Below are 15,957 nucleotides of genomic sequence, written 5' to 3'. Positions count from 1 at the left end.
GGACAAAATCACTTAAGTGTAAAGATGCTGTAAACAGGGATTCCACTATTCAGAGTGATGTCAGACGATTCTGCTTGCAAGTCAGAAGAATTTCAAGTTCCCTGTCAGCCGTCCAAACGATCGAGCCATCCCGTCCGGACGCCCATCTGTCCACTATTCCATACGTCCGAACGACGTGTTCTACCGTCCGGACCGCCAAGACAGATCAGCATCATCCGTCCGGACGAAGTGTTCATTCCGTCTGGACCCCATACTATATCGAGAAGTTTCTGTGCCAGCTTGCATCCGTCAGGACGTTTCAGCAGCACGTCCGGACGCCTCTCAGTACTCTATCAGTTTCTGATTTCTTTGCAAGTTCCAAGAAAGGGAAGATCAATCAACCGTCCAGATGCGGTCTCCTTAAGGCAAGAATCGCAATTCAAATATCACCGTCCGGACGTCTGACAGCTATGGTCCGGACGCACGTGCATCAAAGAAGGAAATTGCCGATTCGACTTCAACCGTCTGGACGACTGCCTATCATGGTCCGGACGCGTGCATTGCAGATATGGAAATTGCCTGTTGAAGAATAGTCATCCGAACGCTCATCCCCCATGGTCCGGATGCTCTAAAGCCTTATAAGGAAATTACTTGCAGCGGGCGTGCAACCATCCGGACAATGTGCCATCCGGTCCGGACGAAGCTCTTAAACAGGAAAGATTTCCACGCGGAATTTTTTTGAAAATCTTGTCGCGCAGTTGTCCGTCAGGACGGCCCATGTCCACCGTCCGGACGGCGCCCAGGTATATTTTGCCTGACGCTCATTTGAGCCCCCAGCCTATAAATAGAGGCCCCTAGGCATTAAGAACTGCAAGAATTTGGTGTGAATTCCACTAAAGCTCAGAGAAGTCATCAATCCCTCTGAAGCCGTTTTACAAGTGTGCTGTGCTATAAATCGAAGTCTATCTTAGAAGTCGGCTCTAAGGTAAGGAGTTCCATTGAAGACCCCTTCAGGTAGGAGAACCTGGTTGGGAAGCGTTCGTGTTGGGTTACATATCAGAGATCAAGGTATGACCACTGCATCGGTACATGTGAGTGTTACTATCTTGTATCTAGCTTTGTCTTCTGAATAGTGAAATTCATGGGTTTGGCTACCCCGGAGTGGTTTTTCTCTTAACTGAGTTTCCACTTCGTCAACAAAAATCTGTGTCATTTACTTTTCGCTGTGCTTTAATTTTTGTTGACACTTATGCACACACTTTATTTTTAGAAGTCAATTTCAGTTTTTCAAATAGGAAAATAAAGATGAGTCTGCAAGTGGCCCAAAAGAGAGGAACAAAAAATCCTCCAAGTACCAAATCCTGCTGATCCACTAAAATCAAGTAACGGAGAGAAATCCATACAAAAAGCTGGATTTGTACTACTTCGGCTTCTAGCTCAGGAAGCCGGGAACCATGGACTAAAAAATCTTCAATCTCTTGATTTTCCAAAGCTTAAAACTGGTTATCCACAGATTGACATCCCCTAAGCAACTGGTCTGCTAGATAAATGAGGTGATTCACCACTGAACCTCTAACTGATACAGATCTGAGAGAATGCTACAGAAGGCTCTGCATGAGCTAGGGGAAAAAGCTCATCTTAATCCTGAGACCTTTGGAATTTGAACATCCGACTTCAACAACGGTCAATTTTCCAAAGGATCCATCTGTCAGATATTATGCTACGAGCTGCCGGACAACATATTCCTGAAAAGATTTAAACAGAAATATTTCCAAAAATAACACCACAAAGAAATATTAGATCATGTTAGTCAAAAAAAGAAAGTGGTATTATGATAGCTGTCAATTGGATGCCCAAGAATTACAAAAATAAAGATCGCAACCCAAATGACCCAGATATATCAATATCAACCCAACACACAGACATAATAGGATTTTCATGCACACTATCTCGAGAGAATATCCCAACAAATATTCCAATATTCTAAAAGTACAAAGACTTAAAAGAATAACGGAAGACACAATGAAGATCATGGGACGAGAAGAGATGTGCAAAGAATGCCAAAATCTTGGAAGAAATCCACAAGAGAAACGCACAACATGCAATGATAAATCAATAAAAATGCAAAGAAGTGTGTGTGGCAGAGAAAGAGACGCAAGTCTTAAACCTGTAGAGATCCTATCACTTAACCATCCGAACGGCTACTGCTAGGATAGCGTACGGCAAGACTACGCTCGTTCAGACGTAAGAATAGGTCAGTCCGAATCCTTCACACTGAAAATATGAAACTGGAGAAAAATTTGCAGAAAAATATTTTTCCCTAAAGTTAACTTCAGAACACGCATGTACAATCAACTGATAAAATAGTCAAATAGCATTGCAAAAATATGCAAAGATACAAATGAGAGTTAAGTATTCAATAAGTACAAATTTCCCTGCAGATAGAAATTTTAAATAGATTACTCAACTCATGCAATGCGTGTGTGTGTGAAGACTTTCTCAATAAGGTATGAAATTCACTGATATGACAAAAAGCAACCAGATTTTTCAAACGAGAGAAAATCTATGAAAGATCAGCCAAAAGTCAAACCTTATCTTACTAGGGCCTAGCCACCCTCATCTGATACACGCCCCCGAAGATGCAGCACCTAATCGTTTTACTTATACCATGAAGAACAAGGCAAAATTTTACTTGCACCATGAAGGACAAGGCTTATTTCAGCACAGAAGCAATGAATATTATCATATAGCACAGAAAACTGAAGAGTTACTGCTTGATTCTAGTGGTGCTGCAACTTAGAGAGTGCCAGAATTTTTAGGTTCTAGGTTCAACTAGCATGTTGGTCAATTTGACCATCTTATCAAAAACATCTCTCTCATTAGAATTTCCAGAAGCAAGAAGTCAGATAGGAAAATGATGTACCTTAGGGGAGCCTTGGATAGTGCACATTTTCATCGCATGAGGAAAGCAACTATCTATCATTAAGATGCAACATGATTACTTAGCAGATATCATGCATAAAATCTCAATCATATATAAGCATATTTAATCAATGCACAATGAACTGAGATATCAGGCAAAAACACATGCAATATCTGAAAAGTTATCAAAAGAAAAAATAAAAATTTACCATCTTTTCCCCAATTTTTTTTTTTTTGTTGAAAACCAATAAACAGAAAAACAACAAAGACATGCTTATAGAAAAGGAAATGACATCTAATCCCAGCATGTAAGATAAAACCAAAAATGTCCTCATGGAGAGAGGTTTAGAAATACCAAGACAGAAAAGTAGCAGCCCGACGTACTTTTTTAAAAAAATATCTGCAGATGTTTTCCAAGACAACAAGAGAAAATATGGGGGATAAAATAAACAGTTCCTCAAATAGAATGCAAGGCATGAATAAGATATGACAAGATAGACAATGCAATGCAAACATACCTGACATGCACTAGGATTTAGGAACCAAAATCCTAGGCATGGGAGACATCACCTACTAGGTGAGACGACTCCCCCTCAAGGGATGAATGGTCTCATCCTTCTTGACCCATACCTGCTTAACCCGTGGAGATGGTTTGCAGGTCATGTCCATGTTGGCCATACTCCTTAGCATACCTTGTATTAGGCTCAGCAATCCTTCATAGCCATGGCTGCCATTGGGCTTTTGTGGCTTTCTCTTGTAGCTCCTTGATTTTCTCTTCTTTGGTTTGCCACTCTAATTGGCAGGAACAAACTTTTGCTGATGCCGTAGAGCCTAAAGAGCCATCGGAGGTATAGTGCCCGATGTAGCTCTTGTTGGCAGCTTCCTCTGAACCTTCAACTTTTGGAGCTGTGGACATTTGGATCGAATGTGACCAGTGATGCCGCAGTGATGATAGGTAGGCAGGCTTCTTTTATTTGAATGCTTCTTGACATTCTCTGCAGAATTATGATTAGCATTCTAACAAATAACATTGCCCGTACCTTTTATATGTCTCCTATAAGGAGGGACATATTTGGATGAGGAAGAATCTTCAACTTTACCTTTCCTCAGAGCATCCTGCTTAATCCAAGGCCTGTGGGATTTCAACAAATAACAATTTGGTCTAATATGACCAATCTTCCACAATTATGACAAATAGGAAGAAACTTACCTTGTGTTCCTGAATCCTTGGACTTTGGCATCACATGTTTATTTAAACAAGAATTTTCAGAATAAGCTGCATATAATATCACATGCTTAATATCATCAAAATCTAATTCAGAATCAGAAGCATGTGAAGTAGAAGTACTTAAATCAGCAGTCAAACCAGGCTTGTTCGAAGTATCTTAATGAATACACAGCATGCTATTCAAATTATCACTTGAGAATTTTTTCAAGAGATTTTCAGATTCCTTTAATTTATTCTCAAGTGTATCAATAATGTCAAATAGCATGGTATTCTCAGATTTCAAAGAGTCAATCAAAGCATGTGATTCAGATAATTGAACAATCAAAGACTTTTTTTATTGCTTCACCTTTTTGAGCTCTTTTGGAGAAACAATTTTATCTATTTTAGCAAAAACTTTAGAGAGCTCAATATCATAATTTTCTTCAGATAACTGAGAGAAATCCACGATAAAAGGTGTAATCAAAAAATAGAAGTCACAAGAGATGAGGATCACACTCAGGAAATAAATCCTTAACAAAGTGCACCTGCTCTGAAACCAATTGAAAAATAAAGGGACTTCTAATTTATACAAGTGTGTGTGAACAATGTGCAACAAAATATTAAATACGGAATTAAAGGAGACAAATATTTTGTTGACAAAATGGAAACTCAATTAAGAGAAAAACCACTCCAGGGCAGCCAAACCCAGGATATCCATTATTCAGAAGACAAAGGTAGTTACAAAGTAGTAGCACTCACATACCCCTGATGCAGTGGTCGTACCTTGAACTCTATCGTGTAACCCAACACGAAAGCCTCCCAACTAGGTCTCCTACCTGAAGGGATCTTCAATGGAATCCTTTACCTTAGGTCCAACATCTAAGATAGACTTCACAGCTGATCAAATCACACACTGGTAAAAGCTAGAGAGCTAGCAGATCTTCAATATCTCCCTAAACACCCTCGCTAAGCTATAAGGAGTTCACCACCGAATTCTGTGTTGAATGCATGCCTCGAGCCTCTTATTTATAGGCTTTTGAAGACCAAAAACAAGTCAAAATTGGAGTCTCAGGCACCCGCGTCCGGACGGGCTACTATTTTCGTGTCCGAAAAGCAATTCCAAAAAATTCTGCAAGGCCGTCCGGAAGCTTAATATTTCCATCTTGAGGAACATAGCTGAAGAGTAGACTCTGGATAAAGTAGCATCCCTGTGAAAGCAGCAACATTACATAGAAGTGACTTTGTCCAACAGAATGTAGCCAACACAAAAACTAACAGGAAGCATTCACGATAGGCTTCGTGTCAGAGTTAAAGGTATGACTATTGCGTAACGGTATGTGAGTACGAGTGTCTTGTAACTAGCTTTGTTTTTGGATAGTGGATTTCCTGGGTTTGGCTGCCCCGAAGTGGTTTTTCTCTTCACAGTGTTTCCACTTCGTAACAAATATCTTGTCTTATTTAAATTTTGCATTTAAGATATTTGTTTGCACACAAACACACACACTTGTTAAAATTAGAAGTCAATAATTATTTTCAGATAGCACGATTCGGCCATCACTACAAAAATCACCCTCCATTTTCGGTTTCAACCCCAAAGCATTGACCAAATCACACTCTGAGAAACCCATTTGGTATAACCCATCAGAGGACCCCAAATCCAAACATCAAACTCAAGAAAAGCAACCATTGAAGCTCCATCACTCACAATCGGCCTATAGAAAATCAAAGGAAAATTAAGAGTAATTTGGAACACCCATTGGGTATTTTCCCCCAAAATTAACCTAAATTCGCATCTAACAATAACCCATAAAATCCACTCCTCTACCGATAGTTACAAGAACCCCATGGAAGAGTCCCACTCGAAATTTTGCAACAAAACCCCAAACAAATCTAAATGAAATCAAACCCAAGAGCTAGAATAGAGACAAGATTTACCATTCTTCAACAACGGAGCAGCAACACTCCATCTCAGAATTGCATCTCACTCTCAATCACAACTCATCTCTCTCGGCAGAATCTCTCTCTTTCGAGCTCTATCTTGATCGGCTCATCACTCTTACGATTCCTGATGTGTGTGATAAACGGGACGAAAAGAAGAAGGAGATGGGGGAGAGAAAATAGGTGAGCTACGTGAAAGAAAAGGAAAAGAAGAGAGGAAGAGGGTGTTGTCAGGTGGGGAAGAGAGGAAGAAAAAGAGAGAAGAGGAGAAGAGTGTACGAGAGAGGGGGAGAGGAGAACGTCCAGTCCCAAAAGAAAAGGAAGAAAAGAAAGAGAGAGAAAGAAAGAAAAAAGGAAGAGAAGAGATAAGGTGGCCATGTGTCACTTTGTGATTGGTTGAGAGAGGATAGTGTAATCTTCCTTAACCAATCCGGTGGCGACATGTGGCAAGGTAGGATTTCATTTTATGTAAAGCCCCCAACTACTATTAATTATAGTAGGACCCCATCTAATTTTATTTCTATCATTTATCAATTAATATTCGGCCCCACATTTAATTTAGCTACATTCTATTCATACCATTAATTATTTATTACTCTAGGACTCATTATTATTTCGATAATATAAATATTATTACTTATAATTTAATTATTAATCCCATATTAATAAATATGATTTATTAATTGCCAAACGTCCTATTTATTTCCTTGGTCTTTACAGCTATGCTCAGATATTGGAGGCTTTGGCTGCACTTTAGAGAGGCATGAGCTCTACGCAGCTGGCAATATCATCTATGCAGCAGAAGATTCACTCTATTAACCTCCATGTGTAATAGAGCCAGCTGGACATCCAGGAATGTCTCAGGCATCATCATCCGTCCAGCAGTAATGATGAGGACAATGCGCCTATGGCTGAGGCATCTTGATTATTTTGTGTGTGCCCCTGATGCAGTGGTCGTACCTTGAACTATAATGTGTAACCCAGCACGAACGCCTCCCAACCAGGTCTCCTACCTGAAGGGGTCTTCAATGAAATCCTTTACTTTAGGGCCAACCCTTAAGATAGACTTCGCAGCTGATCAAATCACACACTGGCAAAAGCTAGAGAGCTAGCAGATCTTCAATATCTCCCTAAACACCCTTTTCTAAGCTATAAGGAATTCACCACCGAATTCTTGCAGTTCTCAATGCTCAGGGGCCTCTATTTATAGGCTGAGGGTTCAAATGGGTGACTGCTGTGATAAGTACAGACACCGTCCAGACGGTGGAATTGAGCCGTCCGGACGGCCAACTGTGCGACAAAATTTTTGAGATTTTCACTGAAAATCTTTCTTGTTTGAGAGCCGCGTCCGGACGGTGAGGCACTGTCGTCTGGACGATCGCACATCCGCTGCAAGTAATTTCCATATAAGGCTTCGCACGTCCGGACCAAGGGGGATGGCCGTCCGGACGGTCGCACGTCCGCTGCAAGTAATTTCCATATAAGGCTTCACACGTCTGGACCAAGGAGGATGGCAGTCCAGACAGTTGATCTTCAACACGCAATTTCCGTATCTGTTTAGCGCACGTCCGGACCATGATAGGCAGGTGTCCGGACGGTTGAAGTTAAATATGCAATTTCCATATCTGTTGAGCGTGCGTCCAAACCAAGCTGACTGACGTCCGGACGGTTGTATTTGAATTGCGATTCTTGCCTTATGTATGAGCGCGTCCAGACGGGAATCCACGTCGCTCGGACAATTGCATCAATCTTCCCTTATTTGAACTTGGAAAGAAAATCTGAAGCTGATCGATCATTGGACGTCGTCCGGACGAGCTGCTGAGACGTCTGGATGGATGCAAGCTGGAACCGAAGCTTCACGATACAGTGGAGGGTCCGGACGGAAATCCACGTCTTCCGAACGAATGATGCTTGGTCTGTTGGGTGTCTGGACGGTATGGCACGTCGTCCAGATGGATGGAACTGTGTCCTGGGTTTGGCTGCCCCGGAGTGGTTTTTCTCTTAATTCAGTTTCCACTCGTCAACAAAATATTTGTCTCCTTTAATTCCGCATATAATATTTTGTTGCACACTGTTCACACACACTTGTTAAAATTAGAAGTCCAATAATTTTCATTGAGAACTACCTCGACGCCAATCCAAAACATCAGGAAATTTCTCAACGCCAAGACAACCCAGAGATTGTAAGGTAGTGGTAGGAATGCGCAGTAAGTTCACACTTGCAGTCTCGATTGCAATGCCAAGCTGGGAGGCATTTCGAGCTAGAGTCTTGCAATTTTTGAAACCCCAATTAAGGCCTACAGAGAAGGTTGAATCTAGGAGCCATGGCACCTCGATAAGTTTGGAGGCCATTCATCTGACTTCAGCTTTATAACGTATGAGACGCCTTTGCAATTTGTGGAATTTGCTTTGTAGCCCCTCAACTCTTGTGCGACATTCTCTCGCTCAGATACAACTACATCTCGAGATTCCAAAGCTTCCCTCTTCCTGGCCAACGCGTCATCCCGCTAAGCTATTGCTTTGTCTCTCCGAAGCACGGCTGCATCCCTGAATTCTAGGGCCTTGTGCTTCATGGCCACGGCCTCATCTCTTTCTCTGAAAGCTCAAAGCCCAATCTCTATCAAGGACCGCTTGTTCTCAGATAGTTCTTTCAATATCTCTCTCATAAAGAACATGGTCCCTTTCGACAAAGGCTCGTTTTTTCTCCTCCAATGCAGTGTTCTTAGCAACCAAAGCCTCCCTCTTCTCGGCTTGGGTAGTGTGTAGCTTGACACGCAACACCTCTCAATCAGCTTTGGAGACTACCAGCTTGGTTTGAACAGAGCCTAGTTCGGAACTTAGGCGCTCTACTTTTCTTTTGAATACCTCTGAACCTTCGCGATTGTCGCTCAAGATTTTTTTGTACTCCTTTATAAGGTTCTCTTGACCTCGGCGCCATTTCATGGCCTCGGCTAGTTAGTTTCTTCTCAAGCTCTATTAGCTTCTTCTCAAGCTCAGAGACTCGAGATTGTAGGTGAACTTCGAGATCGGGGTTAGCTTCACAATCTTCTCAAAATTCATCCAAGAAGCGACGAAATTCACCACATGCTGAAAAAGATGTGTGATGGTAATTAAAATAATACAAAATTGGTGATGGATAAAAGACAGTAATATGACTCAAGGTTTGATGGAGTAGCCCAAGCTCAACTCTCATTAGATATTTGGCGTAGTCATAAGCATTCTCTTGGCCAAACTGATCGACTAGACCCTCGGGGATGACCTGACTCATAGCCTCCAAAGGACATCCCCGCAAGTTCTTCCATAGGAACTAGGTTTTGGGTTTCTAGCGAGGAACAAGTTCGCCTAGGTTTTCCTTGGACTCTAAAATTTCTGGGTCCCCGTTCGGCCCAACTCAGACTGCAGAAGGAGGACAGAGGATTACCATGCGAGCTAAGCTTTCGCCCGGATCCTTACAAGAGTTGGGGCCTGAAAAATAGATGAATTCTATTTTAACCGTGTGTGTGTGTACAATGTGTTAACAAAATAATATAAGTGCAGAATTTAAATGACACAAGAATTTTATTAAAGAAAAGGAAACTCAATCAAGAGAAAAACCACTTCGGGTCTGCCAAACCCAGGATATCTACTATTCAGAAGACAAAGCTAGTACATAGACAATAACATTCACATACCCGATGCAGTGATCGTATCTAGCACTCTGACGTGTAACCCAACACGAATACCTCCCAACAAAGTCACCTACTTGAAGGGGTCTTCAATGGAATCCTTTACCTTAGGGCTAACCCCTAAGATAGACTTCAGTTTAGCACAGCAACAGCACACAACAACAACGGCTTGAGAAAGACCAATTCAGCACACTAACTCTAAAGATAAATCTTTAAGCTCTAAAGAATTCAATACCAAATTCTTACAATCAACATGCCTAGTGGCCTCTATTTATAGGCTACAGAAGACCTAAATCGCGTCTGATTAGGTTTTCCTAGGCCCCGTCCGGACGGACAACTGTACGATCGGCTTTCCAAATTCACTGAAGTTCTTTCCTAAATTGAGCAGCGTCCAGACGATGTTGCCCTAGCATCCAGACGGTTGCACTTTAGCTGCTCGCAATTTCCATGTCAAGGCTTGGAGCGTCCAGACCATGAAGGCTGACGTTCGAATGGTTAAACTAATGCAAACAATTTCCATATATGAAGCTTGAGCATCCGAACCATGAAGACTGACGTTCGGACAGTTGAACGTTGAATGCACGACTTGCCTTATGAAGAAGAGCGTCCGGACGGGAACACACATCGTTCAAACGGTTGCAGTTGTCTTCCCATATCTATGTTTTGGAAAGAAATTCCATAGCTGGTCAAACACTGAATGGCGTCTGGACGTGTTGCTGAAACGTCCGGACGGATGCAACTTGGAACAATTTGAAGCTTTTTGACATAGAGGAAGGTGTGGACAGAAAGTTCTCATTGTCCGGATGGATGATGCTTGGACATTTGATAAGGGTCAAATGTTGCACATTCAAGCCCCTTAACTTATATCTGTTAATTCCTTAGCGTTGTTATTTGTTTGATTTTGTGTTGTTTTAATGTTTTCAGGTTTTAAAGAAAGATGCAATTAATTCCATTGATTTTGGGCTTAAAGCACACTTTGAGAAGACCTAAAAGATATTGGTAAGCTTAACCAATCATAATAGAAGACCTATATGATGTGGTTAAGTTTAATCAAATCAAGTGAATGATTAAATCGGATTGGATTCAAATTTGGATTCTGCATATGTCTTAGTGTTTGGATCATAACTTTTGCTTCAGATATTGGATGGTAATGAAATTGGTGGCGTTGGAAAGATAATAAAAAATAAAACAAATATGTCAGAAATTTATTTTCCATAATTCGGACGTTTACTATGTCAAAATCGTCCCGCAATAAAAGACCGCAATTCTGGACGAATTTGGAATCCTTTTCCTACTTGGATTGAAGTTTCAATCTCCTACTTGGACAAGAAGACTCAAGAGACTATTTTTTGGGAATTCCAAGGGCTTCTAGGACTTGTGTGCTCCCTATAAATAGACCCCTAAGCTTCAAGAGAATGTGTGCTTGGGCTTGTGCTTAGATTTAGATAAAAAATTCTTCTTGGAGGTTTGACAAGTTGAAGAGGAGAAGAACATGGCAGGAGGCCATCCCAGCACTACGATGAGTGGCTAAATTCCTAATAGGGTGTTGATGTAGCCCTTTCCAAGTAACGATGGTTTAATTGTACTTTAATTTGGAATTTTCTATATGCATAATGGTTGTATAACTGTGATAATTGATCTTAATGTTTATATTCAATCATTATGAATTTCTTATCTTGTCTTAGAATGTCTTTTATATTGATTGAACTCAATCTTTCATATTTTCTGTGATTATGTGAATGATTGTTATACAACGGTTTTAATTTACATGTGATCAATAGGGTTAGATAGACCATGCCTAGGGAAGACGGATTGTACTACGCCATAGTTTACTGTAATTTAGGTAGACAGTTCGTACCAACTGAAGATGGGTTATACTATTCCATTGATCGTGTGTATCCTATTAAAGACGTAGCTAATCCATACCTAGGGAAGACGGGTCGTACCGCATCTTAGTGGTTAGGTGGACGGTCTGTGCCAACCGAAGATGGATTATACTTATTCTTTAGAGGTAATTTCTTGACTACTCAAGTGAGACGAGCCCTATATCATGCATAGTATGAATTTCCCTTGTTAATTTATGATTAACCATTGTTATGCGGTGAGTGGTGAAATCAATCCCTTATTCTTTATCTCATCCATATTCTATTTAAATTTATGTCTTTTACTTTTATGTATTTATTTTTAGAAAACAAAATCAAATCAAACATTATTCTAAATTAAGTTATATTTAATTTCGAAAAGCTAGATAACCATACCCCTGCAGTCCTTGAGGTTCGACACCCTCTCTATAGCCTTATCCTACAAGGATTCGTTCTATTGCGAGTGGTTAATTTTATTATTGATATATTTTGGTAAACAAAAGACCACATCAACAGTTGAGCGTCCGGATGGATGCAAAGGATTCGACTTTTTTGTCTTGGAATCTGTGCAGAATCTTCTAGAAGCATAGCTTTGAAAAGAAGACTTCTAAGAAAGACTGAATCCCTGGTAAAAAGCATCATTACATGAAAGTGATTTTGTCCAACAGAATGCAGCCAATTACAAACCAACAATATGGATAGGGTGTTAGTATTATTGGCCTCATTCTGTGTTTGGATAAAATCACTTGTATGTAAATATGTTTTATTAGGGATTCTACTATTCAGAGTGATGTCAGAAGATTCTACCTGCAAGTCAGAAAATCTCCGGTTCCCTGTCAGCCGTCCGGACGATCGAGCCATCCCATCCGGATGCCCATTTGTCCACTGTTCCATCCATCCGGATGAAGCCCGATAGACCAAGCATCATCCGTCCAGACGACGTATATTTCCGTCCGGACCTTCACTGTTTCAAGAAGCTACTGTTCCAGCTTGCATCCGTCCGGACGTCTCAACAGCCCGTCCGGACGCCTCTCAGTGATCAGTCAGTTTCAGATTCTTTCCAAGTTCAATTTAAGGGAAGATTGCTTCAACCGTCCGGACGACGTGGATTCCCTTTCCGGACGTGCTCAAACATAAGGCAAGAATCACAATTCAAATATCACCGTCTGGACGTCAGTCAGCCTTGGTCCGGACGCGCGTTCAACAATTAAGGAAATTGCCAATTCAACATCAACCATCCGGACGACTGTCTATCATGGTCCGGATGCGCGAAGCTTTATATGGAAATTACTTGCAGCGGATGTACGACCGTCCGAACGACAGTGTCTCACCGTCCGGATACGGCTCTTAAACAGGAAAGATTTCTCGGAGAAATTTTTTGAAATCTGTCGCACAGCTGTCCGTCCGGACGGCACCCGCATATAACACTGCAGTCGCCCATTCTATTCCTCAGCCTATAAATAGAGGCCTCTGGGCATTGAGAACTGCAAGAATTCGGTATTGAATTCCATAAATGCTCAAAGCCGTTATTTTCCTCTGAAGCCATTGCAAGTGTCCTGTTGCTGCGCTACATCTGAAGTCTATCTTAGGGGTCGGCCCTAAGATAAAGGATTCCATTGAAGACAACTTCAGGGAGAAGACCTGGTTGGGAAGTGTTCGTGTTGGGTTACACGTTAGAGAGCAAGGTACGACCACTGCATCGGGTATATGTGAGTGTTACTGCTTTGTATCTGCTTTTGTCTTCTGAATAGTGGATATCCTGGGTTTGGCTGCCCCGGAGTGGTTTTTCTCTTAACTGATTTTCCACTTCGTCAACAAAATATTTGTCTCTTTAATTCCGCATTTAATATTTTGATGCACACTGTTCACACACACTGTTAAATTAGAAGTCCATTTAATTTTTCATAGGGGCAGCATGTGTGAGGAAGCCTTAAAACTCCAACGGGCACCCCAATAGGTGGCATGTTCAAATTGGTGCTTTTCGGCATCACCATTAATCCAGCGTGGAAGGGTACGGCGTGTGTGCGTGAAAGGACATTTCGCCTTCAGAACACGAGGTTCAAAGCACTAGTTATGATGCGAGCAACAAAAAAGGCAGGAAATGATGAAGTTAGAATTTTGAATATATCTTTCTTGGAAATTGGAATTCAAGTCATGATTGCTAGTTCTGAAGAATGTTCTTCAGAACGTTATTTTGGATGTTCTTCGGAACGCTATTTCGGATGTTCTTCAAAACGTTATCTTGGATGTTCTTCAGAACTTTATTTTGAATGTTCTTCGAAACGTTATTTCGGATGTTCTTCGGAACGTTATCTTGGATGTTCTTCAGAATAGAGTAATAAATATCCAACAACAGTTCTAAAAACCAAAGAGCCTGTTAAAAAAAAAATTACTGAAAAGGGAGAGACAAACAACAAGATTAGTTCCTTCACAAGTAGAGCAGCACACACATGTATCCAATTCTAAGAAATCAGCCAAATAGCAAGTCAGAATTACACAGACGTAGGATCAATAGACAAGCATGAGATAGGTGATAAGGTGCCTTGAGACGTTCCGGGAATGGGACCTGAGGCTCATATGGTATCTCGAGAGTGGGAGCTGATGAAGAAGAAGCCTCAATGTTTACTTGCTTACCCTTGTCCTTCTGCAGATTCTGTGGGATCTCAGTTTGCTCATCCACCTTTTCTTGCACATGATTGTCGACCCTTCTTCCACTTCGAAATGTGGTGATGGCTTGAACTTGCTGGTGCTGTGAGTCTTCTACTATGTAGTGTCCTCTTGGGTTGGCCACCGGCTGACTTGGAAGTTTCCCCTCTTCCCTCTTGTTGTGGGTATTAGCCATCTGTCCCATCTGCACCTCTAACTTGGCGATGGATTGAGAGTGAGAGTTCACTATCTGATTCTAAGATTCCACTTTCTGATTGATCTCACTCAGAAGTTTCAACATCTGAGCCTAAATTTCAAAATCTGACTGAGGAGATGGTGTAGCTTGAGATTGCTACTGTGGAGGACGGTCCTGGGACAACATGAAGGCAAGCTTCCTCATGTCATCTACTATGCTAGCAAGACTCTGATGGATGCTCAAGTCAATTACACAACAACAGAAAAAAGAGCTGCTAGCCGTTGTCTTTGCCTTGGATAAATTCCGCTCATATCTTCTAGGATCCAAGTTAATCATCTACTCAGAACATGCAGCTCTACGCCATTTGCTGGCCAAGAAAGAAACTAAGCCTCAGTTGATTCGATGGATGCTTCTTCTGCAAGAATTTGACATCGAAATACGGGACAAGAAAGGAACTGAGAATGTTGTCGCCGACCACCTGTCACGGATTATGTTTGAGAAACCTCAGCCTATTCCAGTTAATGATTCCTTCCCGGATGAGCAGCTATTTGAGATTACTTTGAGGGAGCCGCCTTGGTATGCTGATATTGTTAACTATTTAGCCACAAGTCAGATCCCTTCTCATTGGTCCAAACAAGACAAGGATCGCTTCTTCAAGCAAGTCCGATCTTATTTTTGGGAAGATCCAGAGTAATTCAAGTATTGTGCTGATCAGATAATCCGCCGCTGTGTTCCCGAGAGTGAATTCCACAGTATTCTTACATTTTGCCATTCACTTACATGTGGAGGACACTTTAGTACCAAGAAAACTACAACCAAGGTTCTATAGAGCGGATTCACATGGCCTACCTTGTTCAAAGATGCCTATGGGTTTTGTCGGGCTTGTGAGAGGTGCCAACGCCTTGGAGCTATGTCTCGGAGGGACATGATCCCACTAAGCCCTATCCTAATTGTTGAAATCTTTGACGTTTGGGGTATCGACTTCATGGGACCCTTCCCGCTATCTTTTGGGTTTGAGTATATTCTTGTAGGAGTGGATTATGTCTCTAAATGGGTCAAGGCTGTGGCCACCAAGACTAATGATCACAAGGTTGTGGTCAAATTCATCCAGGCCAACATTTTCAGCCGATTCGGTACCCCACGGGCCATCATTAGTGACGGAGGTAAGCACTTTTGCAACCGGTTTCTCAAGACCTTGCTCCTTAAATATTCCGTCACACACAAAGTAGCCACTCCTTACCATCCTCAAACTAGTGGCCAAGTGGAAGTTTCCAACGGGAGATCAAGCACATTCTAGAGAAGACAGTTAGGCCAAATCGCAAGGATTGGTCCTTGCGCCTCCATGATGCATTATGGGCCTATCGCACAGCTTACAAGACACCAATCAGTATGTCTCCATATCGGATTATTTATGGCAAGGCATGCTACCTTCTTGTGGAGCTAGAGCAGAAAGCTCTGTGGGCAATCAAGCAGTTCAATTTTGACATGAAAGAAGCTGGCTCTCACCAGAAACTTTAGTTGACAGAATTGGAGGAGCTGCGC

The sequence above is a fragment of the Alnus glutinosa genome, chromosome 1 (assembly GCF_958979055.1).
Source record: "Alnus glutinosa chromosome 1, dhAlnGlut1.1, whole genome shotgun sequence".
NCBI classification, from domain to species: Eukaryota; Viridiplantae; Streptophyta; class Magnoliopsida; order Fagales; family Betulaceae; genus Alnus; species Alnus glutinosa.
The sequence above is the reverse complement of the archived record's forward strand: the minus strand, read 5'-3'. Positions refer to the sequence as shown.